This window comes from Macrobrachium nipponense, chromosome 6 (assembly GCF_015104395.2).
Source record: "Macrobrachium nipponense isolate FS-2020 chromosome 6, ASM1510439v2, whole genome shotgun sequence".
Taxonomy (NCBI): Eukaryota; Metazoa; Arthropoda; class Malacostraca; order Decapoda; family Palaemonidae; genus Macrobrachium; species Macrobrachium nipponense.
In genome coordinates, this window is record NC_061108.1 from 83,252,937 (window position 1) to 83,270,612 (window position 17,676).

The 17,676-nt window shown below is 43.8% G+C and overlaps 1 protein-coding gene across 1 annotated transcript in view; it reads left to right on the forward strand.

The window, feature by feature from the left end:
• The window catches only part of LOC135216683 (sphingomyelin phosphodiesterase 5-like), a 382,932-nt gene that overhangs the window by 95,355 nt on the left and 269,901 nt on the right, over window positions 1–17,676 (forward strand). The window lies entirely within an intron of this gene.

The window sequence follows — 17,676 nt, forward strand, 5'->3', positions numbered from 1 at the left end:
TATATACAAAAGTAGAATGCGCCTACCGATATCAACGTGTGAGGGGAGCATGTGTAACGTATCAGTGTCGGTGCAACAACAACCACCTGGTATATAAGTAGGTCTACAATAAGTAGCGACCATTAAATAATCTTGAAAACATTTACTTTGTGTTAAAGGAATATTTGGATTTTCATACATAATTGTTATTTTTCTTAAATATTTAAAAACTGATAGCATACTAGCAAATATTCGCCTACTTGTCAAAGCCAAGATATTATTCCTAGGCCTAGGTGTTAGATTTCTTTACTTTACACTTAACATTCACATCTCTATATTAACAATTTCTGGCCAGAAAGCAAATGAGGTTATCTACACATTCTTGCACTTCAAGTTACCGTATGAAAGAATAATTTTGTACATTCAACTTCCCTGTCAGATATATACTTAGCTATAAACTCCGTTGTCCCCGACAGAAATTCAAATTTCGCGGCACACGCTACAGGTAGGTCAGGTGATCTACCGCCCTGCCGCTGGGTGGCAGGAATAGGAACCATTCCCATTTTCTAATCAGATTTTCTCTGTCGCCGGTTCTGGTAACATCGTTGCTGGTTCCTCCTGACTTGACTTTCGTTTTTTCATCGCCGTTGATCTTCTGGACTGATTTATTTGGTGACGTATTGGATCTCTGGTTTGGCGTACGCTTTTGTGGACTGTTTTTTTATTTTGGCTTCGGATTATTCTCAAAATGTCGGACTCTAACTCTGCAGTTAGATGTGTGAATGAGGGTTGTAGTGTGAGACTACCGAAAGCTTCAGTAGATCCTCACACTGTATGTAAGCAGTGTAGGTGGAATGAATGTTCTGTTTCTAACACTTGTAATGAATGTGTAAATTTGAGTGAGGAAGAATTGAAGACTCTAAATTCCTACTTAAGGAAATTGGAGAGGGGTAAGGTTAGAAAAGCTTCTTCCAGAAGCTTGAGTAGGTCTTGCTCTAATGAGCCAGTTAGTAGTGTAGCACCTAATTCTCAAGTAATCGTTGCTTCCTCCCATACAGTATCAGTACCTTACAGCGCCAGATTCGGACAGCCCGGACAGGCGCAAGTATGGTCCGATGCGGACAGCGCCAGCCAAGATCGAGGCTCCTCCTAGGCGAAAAGCGCCAGATTCGGACAGCTCGGACAGGAACGAGTTTTGTCCGATGCGGACAGCGCCAACCAGGCGCGAGGCGCCAGAAGCGACAGCCAGGTGCAGGGTGCCAGAAGCGCCAGGCGCCAGGATCTCCAGCTTCACCTAATTTCGAGAGAGAAGTTAACCGAGAGGCTCCTCTTTGTAGCTTTTCACAAGGACAGCCTTCTCCTGGCAGTGACGCTAGATGTCGCACAGGCGGCCGTCATCCTTGTCAGGATGGCTCTGATATTGATGGGAGTTTTTCGCAGAAGCCTTCTCCTGGCAGGGACGCAAGATGTCGCACAGGCGGCCCTCGCCCTTGTCAGGATGGCGCTGGTACTGCTAAAAGCCCTTCACCTTGCGAAAGGAGGCGCTCTCCTTCAGTTGCTCGCTCTTCTCCCAACAGAACTGGACAAGAGCTGGAAGATATTTGTGACTCAGAAGCTATTAAGGGTGCGGGTCTCTCGGATTACAAAACCTTAGCAACTCTTTTACTGCAAGAATTTAGAGATTCTCTGAGTCCTGCCGCCCCTCCTTCTCCTCGTTCGTTGTTCACGAGTACGAAGACCTCAAAATCATCCTCCTTCTTGAAGATGCGCCCGACCATTTCCATGAAGAAAGCGCTACAGTCTTTTGGAAATTGGCTCAGCTCCAAGAAAGAAGCGGGAAAAACTGTCTTTACCTGCCCCCCCTCTAGGCTTTCTGGGAGGAAAGGCATTTGGTATGAGACAGGGGAAGCAATGGGGCTCGCTCTTTCTGCTTCGGCTGAGGCAGACTTCTCCACACTCGTAGACGCATTGAGGAGACAATCACTGTCATCCGCAAAGACCACTTGGGGAATGTCGGAAATGGACCATCTCCTCAAGGGATTATTCCATGTCTTGGAAGTTTTTAAATTCCTAGACTGGTCCCTTGGGGCTTTGGCCAAGAAGACACAGGACCCTGACTTCCTGAGCCCCGAGGTCCTGCATAGTATATTAGCGTGCATGGACAAGGCGGTCCAAGACGGATCGGGGGAAGTGGCCTCCCTTTTCGGAGCAGGAATTCTTAAGAAGAGGGCTGTATTCAGCTCTTTTCCTGACGAAAGCTGTCTCGCCTGTTCAGAGGTCGTCTCTGCTTTACACACCTCTTTCAAACCAGCTTTTCCCTTCTCAGTTAGTGAGAGATATTTCTCACTCACTCACTGAGAAGGCGACTCAAGATCTTCTGGTGCAGTCAGCAAAGAAGACGAGGCCAGCCATTCCTGCTGTGAAGAAGGAGTCATGTAACCCTCAGCCGCCCTTTCGAGGGAGTTCATCTGTTCGATCCTCCTCTAGAAAGACAGGAACGGAAAAGAGAGGAAGGTCTTCTTTCAGACCAGTTAAGAAGACCAAATGATGTGTCAGTCCTCCAAACACCAGTAGGGGCCAGGCTTCTGAAGTTTTCAGAAGCATGGACTGTGAGAGAAGCAGACTCTTGGTCCCTCTCGATCGTGAGGAAAGGATATCTCATCCCCTTCAGAGACAGACCTCCCTTGACGTTGACCCCAAGGGAACTGTCGGCGAAGTACAAAGACCCTGCCAAGAGAGAATCTCTTTTACATCTTGTAGATCAGATGTTAGAAAAGGAGGCCATCGAACTAGTGCAGGATCCGCACTCCCAAGGCTTCTACAATCGACTGTTTCTCGTCCCGAAAGCCTGGGGGGGGTGGAGGCCTGTTCTGGACGTGAGCGCATTGAACCGTTTCGTAGAGAAGAAAAAGTTCTCTATGGAAACTTCCAACTCGGTTCTTGCGGCTCTGCGTCCGGGAGATTGGATGGTCTCCCTCGACCTACAGGACACGTATTTTCACATCCCCCTGCATCCTGCATCGAGGAAATATCTTCGATTCATGGTACAGGGCAGGATCTTTCAGTTCAGGGCTTTGTGCTTCGGCCTGTCTACGGCCCCTCAAGTGTTTACGGGCCCTGATGAGGAACGTAGCTCGATGGTTACATCTGAAGGGGGGTGAATATATCTCTTTACTTGGACGATTGGCCCATAAGAGCAAAATCGAAACATCAGTGTTTGGAGGACATGGAAACGACTTTGGATCTTGTAAGATCTCTCGGACTGCTTGTGAACCTCGAGAAGTCCCAGATGATCCCCAGCCAGAACATTGTTTATCTGGGGATTCAGATGGATTCTTGGGGTTTTCAAGCGTTTCCGTCGCAAGAAAGAATTGCTCGAGGCTTGGAAAAAGTCTCGGCCTTCTTAGAGAAAGAACGAAGCTCAGCGAGGGAATGGCTCAGTCTTCTGGGTACCCTTTCGTCGCTGGAGCAGTTTGTTTCTCTGGGGAGGCCTCAACATGAGACCTCTGCAGTTCTACCTACAAAGAATGTGGAATCGGAAGACGGGAACTGTCGGATTCTTTTCCCATTCAACCGGAAATCAAGTCCCACTTGAAGTGGTGGTTAAACCCTCTAGAGAGGAACGAAGGAGTGTCCCTTTCTCTTCGGAACCCGCTCCTAGTGTTGTTTTCCAACGCTTCGGAGACAGGTTGGGGAGCAACACTGGGAACGAAAGAAGTGTCAGGCACCTGGACGAGAGAACAGGTGTCCTGGCACATCAACGCGAAGGAACTTCTGGCTATCCATTTAGCCCTGAAGCACTTCGAATCAGATGTCAGAGGCGTGGTAGTCCAGGTCAATTTGGACAATACCACAGCTCTGGCTTGCATCCGAAAGCAGGGAGGGACTCACTCTTTCTCCCTATACGAGATAGCAAGAGCTCTGTTAATCTGGGCAGAGGAACGAGGCATCATACTCCTGACAAGATTCGTGCAAGGAGAAAAGAATGTAAGAGCAGACCGACTGAGCAGGAAGAACCAGGTCCTTCCTACAGAGTGGACCCTCCACTCCGAAGTCTGCCAGAAACTCTGGTCCCTCTGGGGGAAACCTCAGATAGACCTGTTCGCCACGTTCCTCTCCAGAAGGATGGACAACTTCTGCTCATCAGTGGAGGATCCCAGAGCCATAGCGATCGATGCCCTCCTCATGGATTGGTCGGGCATAGACGCTTACGCCTTCCCCCCATTCAAGCTGCTGGAAGAAGTGCTAAGGAAGTTTGTGTCCTCAGAAGGAACGAGAATGACTCTCATCGCTCCCTTTTGGCCCGCTCGAGATTGGTTCACAGAGGTACTAGAATGGACGGTGGACTTCCCCAGATCTCTTCCCAAAAGGACAGATCTGCTCAAACAACCCCGCTTCGAGAGGTTCAACAAAAACCTCCCTGCTCTCTCCCTGACTGCCTTTCGACTATCGAAAGACTCGTCAGAGCGAGAGGCTTTTCTTGAAAAGCTGCGAGCGTGATTGCCAGAGCCCGGAGGTCTTCTACCCTGCGGGTTTATTAATCAAAGTGGGAAGTTTTCCGTAGGTGGTATAGGTCGAAGAAGCTGTCCTCCTCCAATACCTCTGTGACCGACATTGCCGATTTTCTTCTCTTCCTAAGAGAAGAATCACACTTGGCTGTTTCCACCATTAAAGGATACAGGAGCATGCTCTCTGCTTTATTCAGGAATAGGGGCCTGAACATAGAGGAAAACAAAGATCTTCATGATCTTATACGGTCCTTCGAGACCTCCAAGACTAGATCTTCTCTTCCTCCTAGCTGCAATCTGGATGTAGTTCTCAAGTTCCTCACATCGGATAGGTTCGAACCTCCTCATCAAGCCTTGTTCAGGGATATCACAAGGAAGTGCATTTTTCTCTTGGCCCTCGCAACTGCCAAGAGGGTCAGTGAACTGCATGCATTAGATTCCTGTGTGGGATTTAAAGGAGATTCTGCAGTTGTCTCTTTCCAACCTCTGTTTCTAGCAAAAAACGAGAACCCTTCTAGACCTTGGCCCAGAAGTTTTGAGGTCAAGGGACTTTCCCCTCTTGTCGGGAGTGAGTTAGAAAGGTCTCTTTGTCCAGTTAGAACTCTGAAGTTTTATCTTCAAAAGAAGAATCAACTGCAGGCTGTGAAGGACCCTAAGAGACCCATGTCAAAAAACGCACTAGCGTTCTTTGTAAGAAATGTGATATCGGAAGCACACATGAAGTGCCAAGATGAATCCTTGAAACTGCTAAGGGTGGGAGCGCATGAGGTACGTGCGGTTGCAACCTCTCTATCTTTCAGCAGAAATATGTCGATGAAAGATATTTTAGCAGCGACATACTGGAGAGGCAACTCTGTGTTTGCTTCCCATTACTTAAAGGATGTCAGAGTGACATACGAGAAATGCTTCTCTCTCTTGGTCCTTATGTATCAGCGGATACTGTGCTGGGAAGAGGAGCTAATACTGATCCTTAATGTTTTTAGTTTGCTTTTACAAATTTGGTGTTGAGTTTTTAGGGTTGCTTGAAAGGATGTTGGGGATAACTCCTTTCAATCTCATTACTAACCCGGGTGTTAGGATCAGGTGATCGGGATCGGTGTTGTGCTCCTTGATGATGCCATTAGGCTAGGTGTTTTGTCATGTAAGTGGATAGGACCCCATTGACAAAGATCCTCAGGCTCTGTCGAGTAAGCGGATAAGACCCCATTGACAGACCCACAAGAACTCTTAGCATGAGGTCACTACCTCGCTGAGGCTCTTGAGGCGAAGCAGGCTCCTAGGCAGTAGCCATGAAGTCTTCTGCCAAAACAGGTAAGAACCAAGGTTTTTGATATATTACCTACAACGTATGTTGTCTTCCTGTCTATTTCAGTAGTTAGCTGTCTCTTACCCACCACCAAGGGTGCCAATCAGCTAAGTATACATATATCTGACAGGGAAGTTGAATGTACAAAAATGATATTGTTATGTTACAATAAAGTTTTGTACATACTTACCTGGCAGATATATACGATTGAATGGCCCACCCAGCCTCCCCTCAGGAGACATGTGGAAGAGAAAATCTGATTAGAAAACGGGAATGGTTCCTATTCCTGCCACCCAGCGGCAGGGCGGTAGATCACCTGACCTACCTGTAGCGTGTGCCGCGGAATTCGAATTTCTGTCGGGGACGACGGAGTCTATAGCTAAGTATATATCTGCCAGGTTAGTATGTACAAAACTTTATTGTAACATAACAATATCATATTATACACCAAAAGCGAGCAGAAGGACTATTAAGGAAATAATATTGTAAACCAGTTGAAAAAAAAGTGTTCCATATGCCTTGATATTAATACTTATGATATTTCGATTAATAGCCATCTTCTCCATGTAACCAAAATCATCATCATCTTTTATTCCTCAAAGAACAGGTAATCTCTACAAATAAAAACATTAGTAAAGATACATCTCAGAAAGCTTAGATTATTTTTCTAGGCCTATAAATCATTTTGCAACATACAGGCAGCTTAACCCTCTTACGCCGACTGGACGTATTTTACGTCAACATTTTTTGTCTCCCGTGTGCCGACTGGACGTATTTTACGTAGACTTACAAAAGTTTTTTTTAAAATTCGCGGAAAAATACTTATAGGCCTACCAGCCTAAAACTTTTGAATCACGCGCCTTGGGGGATGCTGGGAGTTCACGGATCAAGGTGTTGTTTTGTTTACAATCGTTACACAGGTGCGCAAGCGCGAATTTCTTTCTTGCCGCACTAAAAAGTATCTGTGACACATCTTGGAAATTATTTCGTCACTTTGACATAATTTTTGTACCATTGTAAATTAGCCGTTACATGAAGTATTATATATGAAAATGTGCGCATTTTTATGTAGAATACAACAATAAAATACTCATGATTGTAGCTTTTATCAGTTTTGAGATATTTTCATATAAATCAACGACAATTACCAAAATTTCAACCATCGTCAACTTTCTCTACCGAAAATGGTCGAAAAACGCAATTGTAAGCTAAAACGCTTATATTCTAGTAATATTCAATCATTTACCTTAATTTTGCAACTAATTGGAAGTCTCTAGCACAATATTTCGATTTATGGTGAATTTATGAAAAAACTTTTTCCTTATGTCCGCGCGGTAACTCTTCTGAAAAAAATCATACATGTGATTGTGGTAATGTTTGTCGCCCATTGATAGAAATTGAGCCGTTATATAAAGTTTTATATATGGAAATGTGCGCAATTTCATGCACAATACAACTAAAAACAACTCATGGTTGTAGCTTTTATCAGTTTTGAGATATTTTCATATAAATAATGATAATTGCCAAAATTTCAACCTTCAACTTTGACTCTACCGAAATGGTCAAAAAACGCAATTGTAAGCTAAAACGCTTATATTCTAGTAATATTCAAGCATTTACCTTAATTTTGCAACAAATTGGAAGTCTCTAGCACAATAATTCGATTTATGATGAATTTATGAAAAAAATAACATTTTCTTTACGTCCGCGTGGTAACTCTTCCGAAAAAATCATACATGCGATTGTGGTAATGTTTGCACCATTTTAAATTAGCCGTTACATTAAGTTTTATATATGAAAATGTGTGCAATTTCATGTAGAATACAACAAAAAATAATTGAAGGTTGTAGCTTTTCTCATTTTTGAAATATTTGCATATAAATCACGATAAATAGAAAAAAAACCACGTTCGGTCAACTTTGACTCTACCGAAATGGTAGAAAAACGCAATTGTAAGCTAAAACTCTTACGGTCTAGTAATATTCAGTCATTTATCTTCATCTTGAAACAAATTTGAAGTCTCTAAGCAAAATATTTAGATTTATGGTGAATTAAAAAAAAAATCTTTCCTTCCCTCCGCGCGCGGATTCTCCGCCACAAATCTCCGAAATACGTACGTCCCATTCTCGGAATATTTGCTCCGTTTCATATTAGGCATTTCATAGAGTTTTATGTATGAAAATGTGCGCAATTTCATTTAGAATAAAACGAAAAATATTTGAAGGTTGTAGCTTTTCTTATTTCCGAAATAATTGCATATAAAAAATATATATAAAAAAATTCGACTTTCAGTCAACTTTAACTCGTCAGATATGGTCAAAAACTGCAATTGTAAGCTAATACTCTTACAGTATAGTAATATTCAATCATTTTCCTTCATTTTGAAAGAAACTGGAAGTCTCTAGGACAATATTTAGATTTATGGTGAATTTTTGAAAAAAATATTTGTTTACGTCCGCACGATACGAATTCATGCATTATTTTGTGATAATATTTTCTCTGTGTTGCTTTTATCGTTTTACAATGTGTTATATACCAAAATGATCGCAATTTAGTGTACATTACAACGAAAAAAAAGTAACTTGTTACCTTTAACCGTTTTGCGCACAGCGCGATTTGAATACAATTATATATGAAATTTCGTTTTTGCGTTATCATATATCGCATTATTTATATATGATAATGATAATTTTTTTTATTTCTGATGGTTGCATAGTAAACTTCAGGCAATGACAAAAAAAGGAGCCAAAAATGAACTCTTAATCTTGAAAACTAAGCGCGCTGTGATTTTTTTAAAAAAATATTTCTGGGCTCAGCTCGTGTCGGCCTATGAAAGGATCCTTAACATCATTCTTTCTAGGTAAAATTAATCTAAAATTACCAGAGAAAAACAAAATTAAGAAAATGTCAGTAAAACTGACTCGCTCACTCTTTAAAAGAAGTGTTGGTATGAGATAGGGCGAGTGGGATCACTACCATGAGACATTCACCATTTAGACCTTCCAATCAAAATCCCCACTAGAGAGAGCTGATACCAACGGGCGATGTGGCCGCTACTACTACTACTAGGGACGCCACGGACAGCAGCGCCCCTAGCGGTCATCCTTAATTATTAGCGGTACGCGTTGTACACATTTTTTGCTCGTGTGCTAATTTTCTTGGATTTACCTCTTTCTCTTTCAGGCTGCCGGTGTGAGGGAAGTCGCCCTAGCAACCCTGAAGGCTTGGGTGGGCGGCTTCGGGAAGAACGCCGTCAAGGGCCAGCCATACATCTTGGATAAGAAGCTGGCCGTTCAGTATCTTCCCCGGCGGCAGTCAACAGGAATATGTTGACCCCATCCTCTGCAGCCCCTCTCATCGCCTCCATCCAGCAAGAGATGCAGCAGTCGTCGTTCGGGGCCGTGGCCACGCAGGAGACGGTCCCAGACGTCGCAACCTTGGACCTTAATATTGAGCCTATGGCGGTAGGTGCGGAGGATTTGTTGGTTGAGGTAGGTGTGTCGGGTGCCCAAGGTCTTTCCTTGGGCGCTCCTGGATCTTCTCCTGTCCCTTCTTCTCCTGCTTCTTTCCAAGGCTTTTCGGGATCTGAGATCCCTGCCCGCTGTCCCGCTCTCTCTGTACCCCCAAAGGTGAAGGGACAGAGAGAACCGAAGACCCTTGTTAAGACGACTTCTAAAAAGTCGTCGTCGTCTTCTTCAGCTAAGAAGTCTTCGACTTCCTATGCTGACGCGGTGAAGGCTAAGCCGAGCTCTTCCTATTCAAAGAGCTCTAGAAGAAGGCTTCTAAGAGAAGGCTCGCGCTCCTGCTGAGCCAATGTCTTCTCCGGCCTCCACCGCATCCACTCCGGCAACGCCGGTTGGAGTAGCGGGACCAAGCACCTTTTGAATTCCCAACTGCCTTCTCAGCAGTGGTGATGCAACAGGTAGGAGAGATGGTAAGGGCTCACAGGTCTCCGGCCCTCGGAACAAGTTCGAACAGATGTTCGCTCAACTGTCGAGCACTTTGACTCAGTCGGGCCAGTCCATCCAAGATCTCTCTAACAAGAGTTAGAGAGAATGAGGACCGAGTAGCTGGGCTTGCCTCAGGCTCCTCATCCAGTCTCCCCAGTAGCAAGTGCTGGTATTCTCCAGCTACCACCTTATGAGTCGCTACCAGCCTTCTCCATGGAGAACCCATGGAGAGTGGCCGCTTACACTCCATTCAAGGACGGTATGATCTCTGTCCCGGAGTGTGGAACTCGAAAGATTGAGGACTTCGAGTTTTATCCTCCGGGATTGACGCAGCCTTTCATTGGATATGCTAGGCTGACCGTAGCGGCCCTCACTAGGGAGGACAAGATCTCCAGAGAGAACGTGCTCTATAGTAGAGAGCACGCTCAACGGGAATGGGTTCACTGCCTTGAGGACTGGGAGTGTACCAACACTAAGCTCCAGGCTTTCAAGAGTCCTTTTACTATTTTTGCGACGGAGGAGGAGGCTTCTCTTCCGTTCGCTACCAAAATAGTGGAAGCGACTCTTCAGGCAGTCCTCAAGGATGAGCCCATGCCACAGCTGAGGGAAGCGGATTCTACTTCTCCGCTCTTTCCAGCCTTCGGAGAATTGTGGGAGAACTTGCCTGCCACTTTCACGCTTGGTAAGCTCAAACCGGACTGTGCGATGGACCAGTTTGGCGAAAAGCTCCCAAGGCTGCCTCATTCCTTGATCCAGGCAGAGTTCGACGCTCGAACTAGGTTTTGGCAGATCCCTCAATTCTCTAATTATCACGGAGATGGCTGCTCTATCGTATGGCACAGAACCTCTATTTAAGATTCTGGCCAGTCCCAGCTTCAAACGGTTCAGACGGATGCTTTCGACTTCTTCCAAGCTAGGAGGAATTGCCGAAAGCACGTTCTGCAGGAATGCACTATTAGGCACGAACCTAATAGACTCCTGGCTTCCAGCATGTGGGAAGCGGACCTCTTCCCAGAGTCCGCTGTGAATGAGGTGCACCATGAGGCTGCTAGGCTCAACCAGAGCCTTAGAGCTAGGTGGGGTATCTCCCTTAAGAGGAAAACAAGAATCCGCCCCCGCTGCTGGTAAGAAACTAAAGAAGTCTGGTAAAAGGTTCCAGCCTTACCAAAAACACCAGCAGCAGCAGCAATTCGTTCAGGCCGTCCCAGTTACCCAACAGGGACAACCTTCAACCTCGAAGCAAACCCAACCCATCCTCCTGTTGTCTCCTCAGTCGCAACCCTCGACCTCCTACGCACTCTCGCCGGCCTTCAACCCTATGTATGAAGGTCAGGTTTACCCTCCCTTTAATAGGCAGTCGAGAGGTAGCAGAGCGAGAGGCCACTTTCGCCAGCGTGGCACAGGAAGAGCGGCAAGGAGTAGGTAGTTCAGAGGAGGGCGTGGAGGTCAACCCGCCCAACAACAGTGAGGCTCCCCAGGTAGGAGGGAGGCTGTTCCTCTTCCGTCACAGTGGGGGTTCAGCAATTGGGCACAGAGCATAGTGTCCAAGGGATTGGGTTGGAGTTGGATCAAAGATCCTCCTCCAATCAAATCATTCCATCAAGTACCATCAAAGGAATTGACAGATTATGCGGAGGAACTCCTTCAGAAAGGAGCTATTGCGAGAGTCAAGCATCTAAAATTTCAAGGTCGCTTATTCAGCGTGCCAAAGAAAGGCTCAACAAAAAGAAGGGTAATCTTAGACTTGTCAAGGCTAAACTCTTTCATTCGTTGCGACAAGTTCAAAATGCTTACCATCTCGCAGGTAAGGACCTTACTTCCTCGTGGAGCCGTCACATGCTCCATCGATCTTACAGACGCATACTATCATATCCCTATAGCCAGACACTTCCGCCCATTCCTAGGATTCAGACTAGGAAGTCAGACATTCTCATTCAAAGTGATGCCCTTCGGTCTGAATGTAGCCCCCAGGGTATTCACGAAAATAGCAGAAGTAGTGGTGCAACAATTGAGAACTCAGGGAATAATGATAGCAGCATACCTCGACGATTGGTTGATCTGGGCACCAACAGTCGAGGAATGTCTCAAAGCCACGAAAAAGGTAGTTCAATTTCTGGAACATCTGGGGTTCCAGATAAACAAAACGAAATCCAGACTTACTCCGGAGTCTCGTTTTCAGTGGCTAGGAATCCAATGGGATTTGTCTTCCCACAATCTGTCAATTCCAGTGGTCAAACGGAAAGAAATAGCCAAGTCTGTGAGACAATTTCTCAAATGCAAGCAAACATCAAGGAGAAGCCAGGAAAGAATCCTAGGTTCTCTTCAGTTTGCTTCAGTGACAGACATCCTCCTGAAAGCAAGGCTGAAAGATATAAATCGAGTTTGGCGATCGAGAGCAAACGCCAAATCTCGAGACAAGTTGTCAGTAATTCCACAGGTCCTTCGCAATCAACTCCGTCCATGGACAAAAGTGAAGAACCTGCCAAACGGGTAACCCTTCAATATCCCCTTCCAGTGTTAACCATTCACACGGATGCCTCCCTGTCCGGGTGGGGGGGATATTCTCAATTCAAACAAGTTCAGGGGACTTGGTCAGTTCAGTTCCGCCAGCTCCACATAAACGTTCTGGAAGCAATGGCAGTATTTCTTACCCTGAAGAGACTTCTTCCCCCGGAAAAGTCTCATCTAAGACTAGTTTTGGACAGTGCAGTGGTAGTTCATTGCATCAACAGGGGAGGGTCCAAATCCAAACATGTGAACCATGTCATGATAGCCATCTTTGCACTAGCAGACAAACACAAATGGCATCTGTCCGCCACTCACCTGGCGGGGGTAAGAAATGTGATAGCAGACGCTTTGTCCCGGTCGGTCCCTCTGGAATCAGAATGGTCCCTAGACGACAGGTCATTCCAGTGGATATGCCGGAGAGTCCCAGGTCTCCAAGTAGATCTCTTCGCCTCACAAGCGAACCACAAGCTCCCTTGCTATGTGGCCCCCAACCTGGACCCTCTGGCTTATGCCACGGACGCCCTGTCGTTAGATTGGAATCAGTGGAGAAAAATTTATGTCTTTCCTCCAGTGAATCTTCTCTTGAAAGTCTTGAGCAAGCTGAGGACTTCAAGGGACTAGTAGCCCTGATTGCTCCAGACTGGCCCAAGAGCAACTGGTATCCTCTGCTTCTGGAATTGGGTCTCCGACCTCAACGGATTCCCAATCCCAAGCTGTCACAATCAGTACAAATGAGGACTGTGTTCGCTTCCTCAGGAATTCTTCAGACCCTAACTTTATGGACTTCATGAAGTTTGCGGCTAATAAAGATGCTAACATTGATCCACAAAACATCCTCTTCCTAGAATCAGATAAGAGAGAGTCACTATTAGACAATATGACTCAGCTGTTAAAAATTGGCATCCTTCCTGAAAGAATCAAACACTACAACCATGACAGTTAACTTAGCTATATCCTTTTTCAGATCCTTGTTTGAAAAAGGTTTAGCAGCTAGCACTATTACTACTCATAAATCGGCTTTGAAGAAGATCTTTCAGTTAGGTTTCCAGATAGATCTGACTGAATCTTACTTTACGTCAATCCCTAAAGCCTGTGCTAGACTTAGACCTTCTCAAAGGCCTACTACAGTCTCATGGTTCTTAAATGATGTCCTCAAACTAGCATCAGATACTGACAACTCGTCTTGTACATTCATAATGCTTCTTAGAAAGACATTATTCTTATTAAGCCTAGCTTCAGGAGCTAGAATTTCAGAACTGTCGGCTCTATCCAGAGATGCGAGTCATGTGGAATTCCTCCCCTCAGGAGAAGTTCTGCTTGCTCCGGATCGTAGTTTTTTGGCTAAAAATGAGGATCCTCTTGCAAGGTGGGCTCCTTGGAAAGTCATCCCACTTCCGCAAGATCCTTCTCTCTGCCCAGTATCAACTTTAAGAGCCTTTCTATCTTGTACATCCTCAAGATCCTCAGGTTCTCTCTTCATGAGAGAAAAAGGTGGTACTTTATCAGTAAAAGGTATTAGACAACAGATCCTTTACTTCATTAAACAAGCCAATCCTGATTCATTTCCAAAAGCACATGACATCAGGGGAGTAGCCACCTCAATTAACTACTTTCAACATATGAACTTTGAGGATCTTAAAAAGTATACTGGATGGAAATCTCCGACAGTCTTTAAACGTCACTATCTAAAGTCCTTGGAATCTTTAAAATTTTCTGCAGTAGCAGCGGGAAACATTGTTTCTCCTGATACTGTATAGTAGTCATAGTATAGATCCAGGTCTCCTTTCTACCTACCTCGTCCAACATGCCTCACCCTATCGCCATGCTACTCGGATACTCTAGCCTTAGCCGCTGAGATCATATTGGTGGATTGTCCCTTATTTTTTCGCTAGGGACATCCACACTATGTACTTATAATGTACTTCAGTGTACCTACCCTTATTTTTTATGCTAGGGTAGGACACCAATGTGTTTGTATATTATGTAAATACATTATTTAAGTGAATCGATTTTGTTAAATTGCACTGCATTATTGTATTTTACTATGTTTAATATAATTTAATTTTAAGTACTTTATATTACTGGCTTTCTTTTATGTCATTGTTTAGAATAAATTAGCTTTAAGTACTTAGTTTATATTCTGTAATAACTGATTCACTTATATTATATCCCTCTTTTTTACAACTGATTTTCATTTGTCCTTTTTCCCATCTTGTCTGTTTCTCTGGTACTCTTTCATAGGCCGACACGAGCTGAGCCCAGAAAAGGGATTTTGACGTAGGAAAAATCTATTTCTGGTGATTGGCTCGTGTCGCCCTATGAAACCCACCCTGTATTGCTTGCCCTCCCTGCAGGACAAGATGTTCATAGATTAAGGATGACCGCTAGGGGCGCTGCTGTCCGTGGCGTCCCTAGTAGTAGTAGTAGCGGCCACATCGCCCGTTGGTATCAGCTCTCTCTAGTGGGGATTTTGATTGGAAGGTCTAAATGGTGAATGTCTCGTGGTAGTGTGACCCACCCTCGCCCCTATTCTCATACCGACACTTCTTTTAAAGAGTGAGTGAGTCAGTTTTACTGACATTTTCTTAATTTTGTTTTTCTCTGGTAATTTAGATTAATTTACCTAGAAAGAATGATGTTAAGGATCCTTTCATAGGGCGACACGAGCCAATCACCCAGAAATAGATTTTTCCTACGTCAAAATCCCTTTTTTTCCGCTTCCGCGCTCACTCCGAAACCCCTCCGGCACACGGGAGACAATTTTTTATTTACCGCTCCGGCGTAAGAGGGTTAAACACAGCCTGAAACTTCAACATTCAAAGAAAACTGGTTGTAATTCATATTAATCAAAGAACAGGTGATCTCTACAAATAAATTCATTAGTAACAGATTACATCTCAGATGGCTTAGATTATTTTTTTAGGTCTATAAAACATTTTTCAACATACAGGCAGCTCAAACGCAGCCAAAATCTTCAACATTCAAATAAAACTTGTATTAATTCATATTCCTACAATGAAATTGTTGTTATGACTGTTGAGCTTATTAGGTCTATTGTCATAATGCTGCAGACATGGTTATGTTGACCAGTCCGAGGAGCATGTTAAGTGTGCTTTCATTGCTGGCACCGCTAACCTTATCACACCACACTTGAACTGAGCAACGTAAAGATAAAAAAAATAAAAAATCTGTTCAAATCACACAAATTAGGAATTATACCAATGCATAAAAGGAATCATATCTATTTAACCATAAGGAAAATAAGGCTAGCTGTGAATTAGCAAACTTTTCAACATGAATGACATTACAAATAAAAAAAATAAAAAAAATAGCACTACTTGGCAACATCACGTTGAGTCTGAGAATATGGACGATACAAAAAGAATCATGTTGCATGAGATTTGAGCCCCACTGTACTTCACTATTTCAAGGGTGAACTAAAAATTTGCCGACTCTCAAACTCTTGGATAGAGTTGTCATTAGTTAGGTTTATTTTGCCAACTCTTAATGATTACTTGTCATAGACATGAAGTTAGTTCATTGTGTTTGTTGCATAAAATACACTTCAGTGACATACCTCTTCATTCTTTTTTTCTTGCAGCACTAGGGAGGCTGCTGCTGGGAACAGTGTGTAGTTTTCTAGTATCTGGTTTAGTACTATGCTGTACTTGGAATAGCCAGCTAAAACTAAGATTTGAAATAGTTAACTTAGTGCACTTGTGAAATCTAATGATCTCCAAATGATAAAGTGAGGAGCAAAATCTTTCTTCATTTCTGCTGATGTCTCCTGAACTCAGGTGTATTGGCTTTATTTTCTATTCATTTCATTTTTTATTTATATTTTCCTACATCTCTCCCTGCAGGTTTATTTCTCTTTAGGGCCATCTTGAGTTTATTGTCTCCATCTTGAGTTTGTCTATTGACTTTCCATAATGATTTCAGCTGAAGATTTAAAAAAAGAAGGAAAGAAAAAATTGGCTGCTCCAGGGGTGAAGGTACATCTTGTATTATTATTTTAGTAAATAGTTTAGCATGGACATTGACTCATATTTCTAGACTCATATTGCTTCCCAAAGGATTTGGTTTAACATGAATGGTGAAAAATGGAGCAAGGTTATATTAAAGAAGTTGTTGATGAGCAAAAATTGCTGATAACTGAAAATTGACCATTGTTGGCGCTGGTACCGACTTTGGCGCCGATAACCGGTTAACGGCGCCTTTGTTAGATCTGTATTGGTGGCGATACTCTGATATTGGCATTGAAACTCACCAATTTCTGGAGCTAGACAAGCGCCATAAAACCGGATCGCCGATAACCGAGGCCACCAATTACCGGTGACTGCCCCTACTGTGCTGTGTAAAGCACACCAACAATAAGCAAAGCTAAGGACAGGTTGACAAGGGACTGACAGCAAAATAATTAAAGCTAGATAGAGTATAGAGTTGCCTTCTTTCTCTATTTATATAGGAATACAGTCGACCCCTGCTATTCATGAACTCACAATTTGCGAACTTGCCTATTCCCGGGTTATTCTATGTACCGTATACAGTGGTCCCCCCCGTATTCGCAGGGGATGTGTACTAGACACCCCCCCCCACCCCCCCCCCCCCCCCCCCCCCCCCCCCCCCCCCCCCCCATGGATAGCTAGACACCCCGAATAGTTGGAACCCTTATAAAAAATACTTTAAACCTCCTGTTTTGTTGGTTAAAATTCTAGAAAACCCACTAGAAATATTTATACCTGGTTTTTTTAATAGCTTTATCACAAAAAGTGCATTTTATGATGAAATTTATAAAAAGAAAATAACAGGAATTTGTGGATATTTCTCATAGAAAAATACTGCAAATAGGTGAATTTTCTGTGAATAAGGCGGGGAAATGTTCCAGAGAGAAATCCGTGAGTTCGCGAACCCAGAGAACACGAATACAGGGGGTCCACTATATACCCGTTTTTTGTGGAAAATTTGCTTATTTGCAGTATTTTATATTCATAAATGCAGTTTACCCTCCATATGGTTTATAGCATTGTTGCCTGGTTATCAGCGTCTTAGCCTAAGCGCTGTGAGACCTTCATAAAATACAAACATACTGAATATGCCTCTTTTCCTTGGCTCTTTTAAAATGTTATGCTTTACTTCCCTGTATCTAATAATAGTGTGTATAGTCTAATAATAGTGTGTATAGTCTCATATGAATATTGTAGGCAGACCCCAGTTATCGGCAGACTTGGTTAATGGCAATCCGGTTTTATGGTGCTTGTCTAGTGCCATAATATCAGCAGTTTATGGCGCCATAACAGGTTGTTTGTTCATGAAACTTACCTGTCAGATATTTTCTGAGTCTGACAGAATTTCAAAAACTTCCGGCACACGCAGTGGTCGGCCAGGTGGTTAGTACCCATTCCCCCCGCCTCCCAGCGGCGGG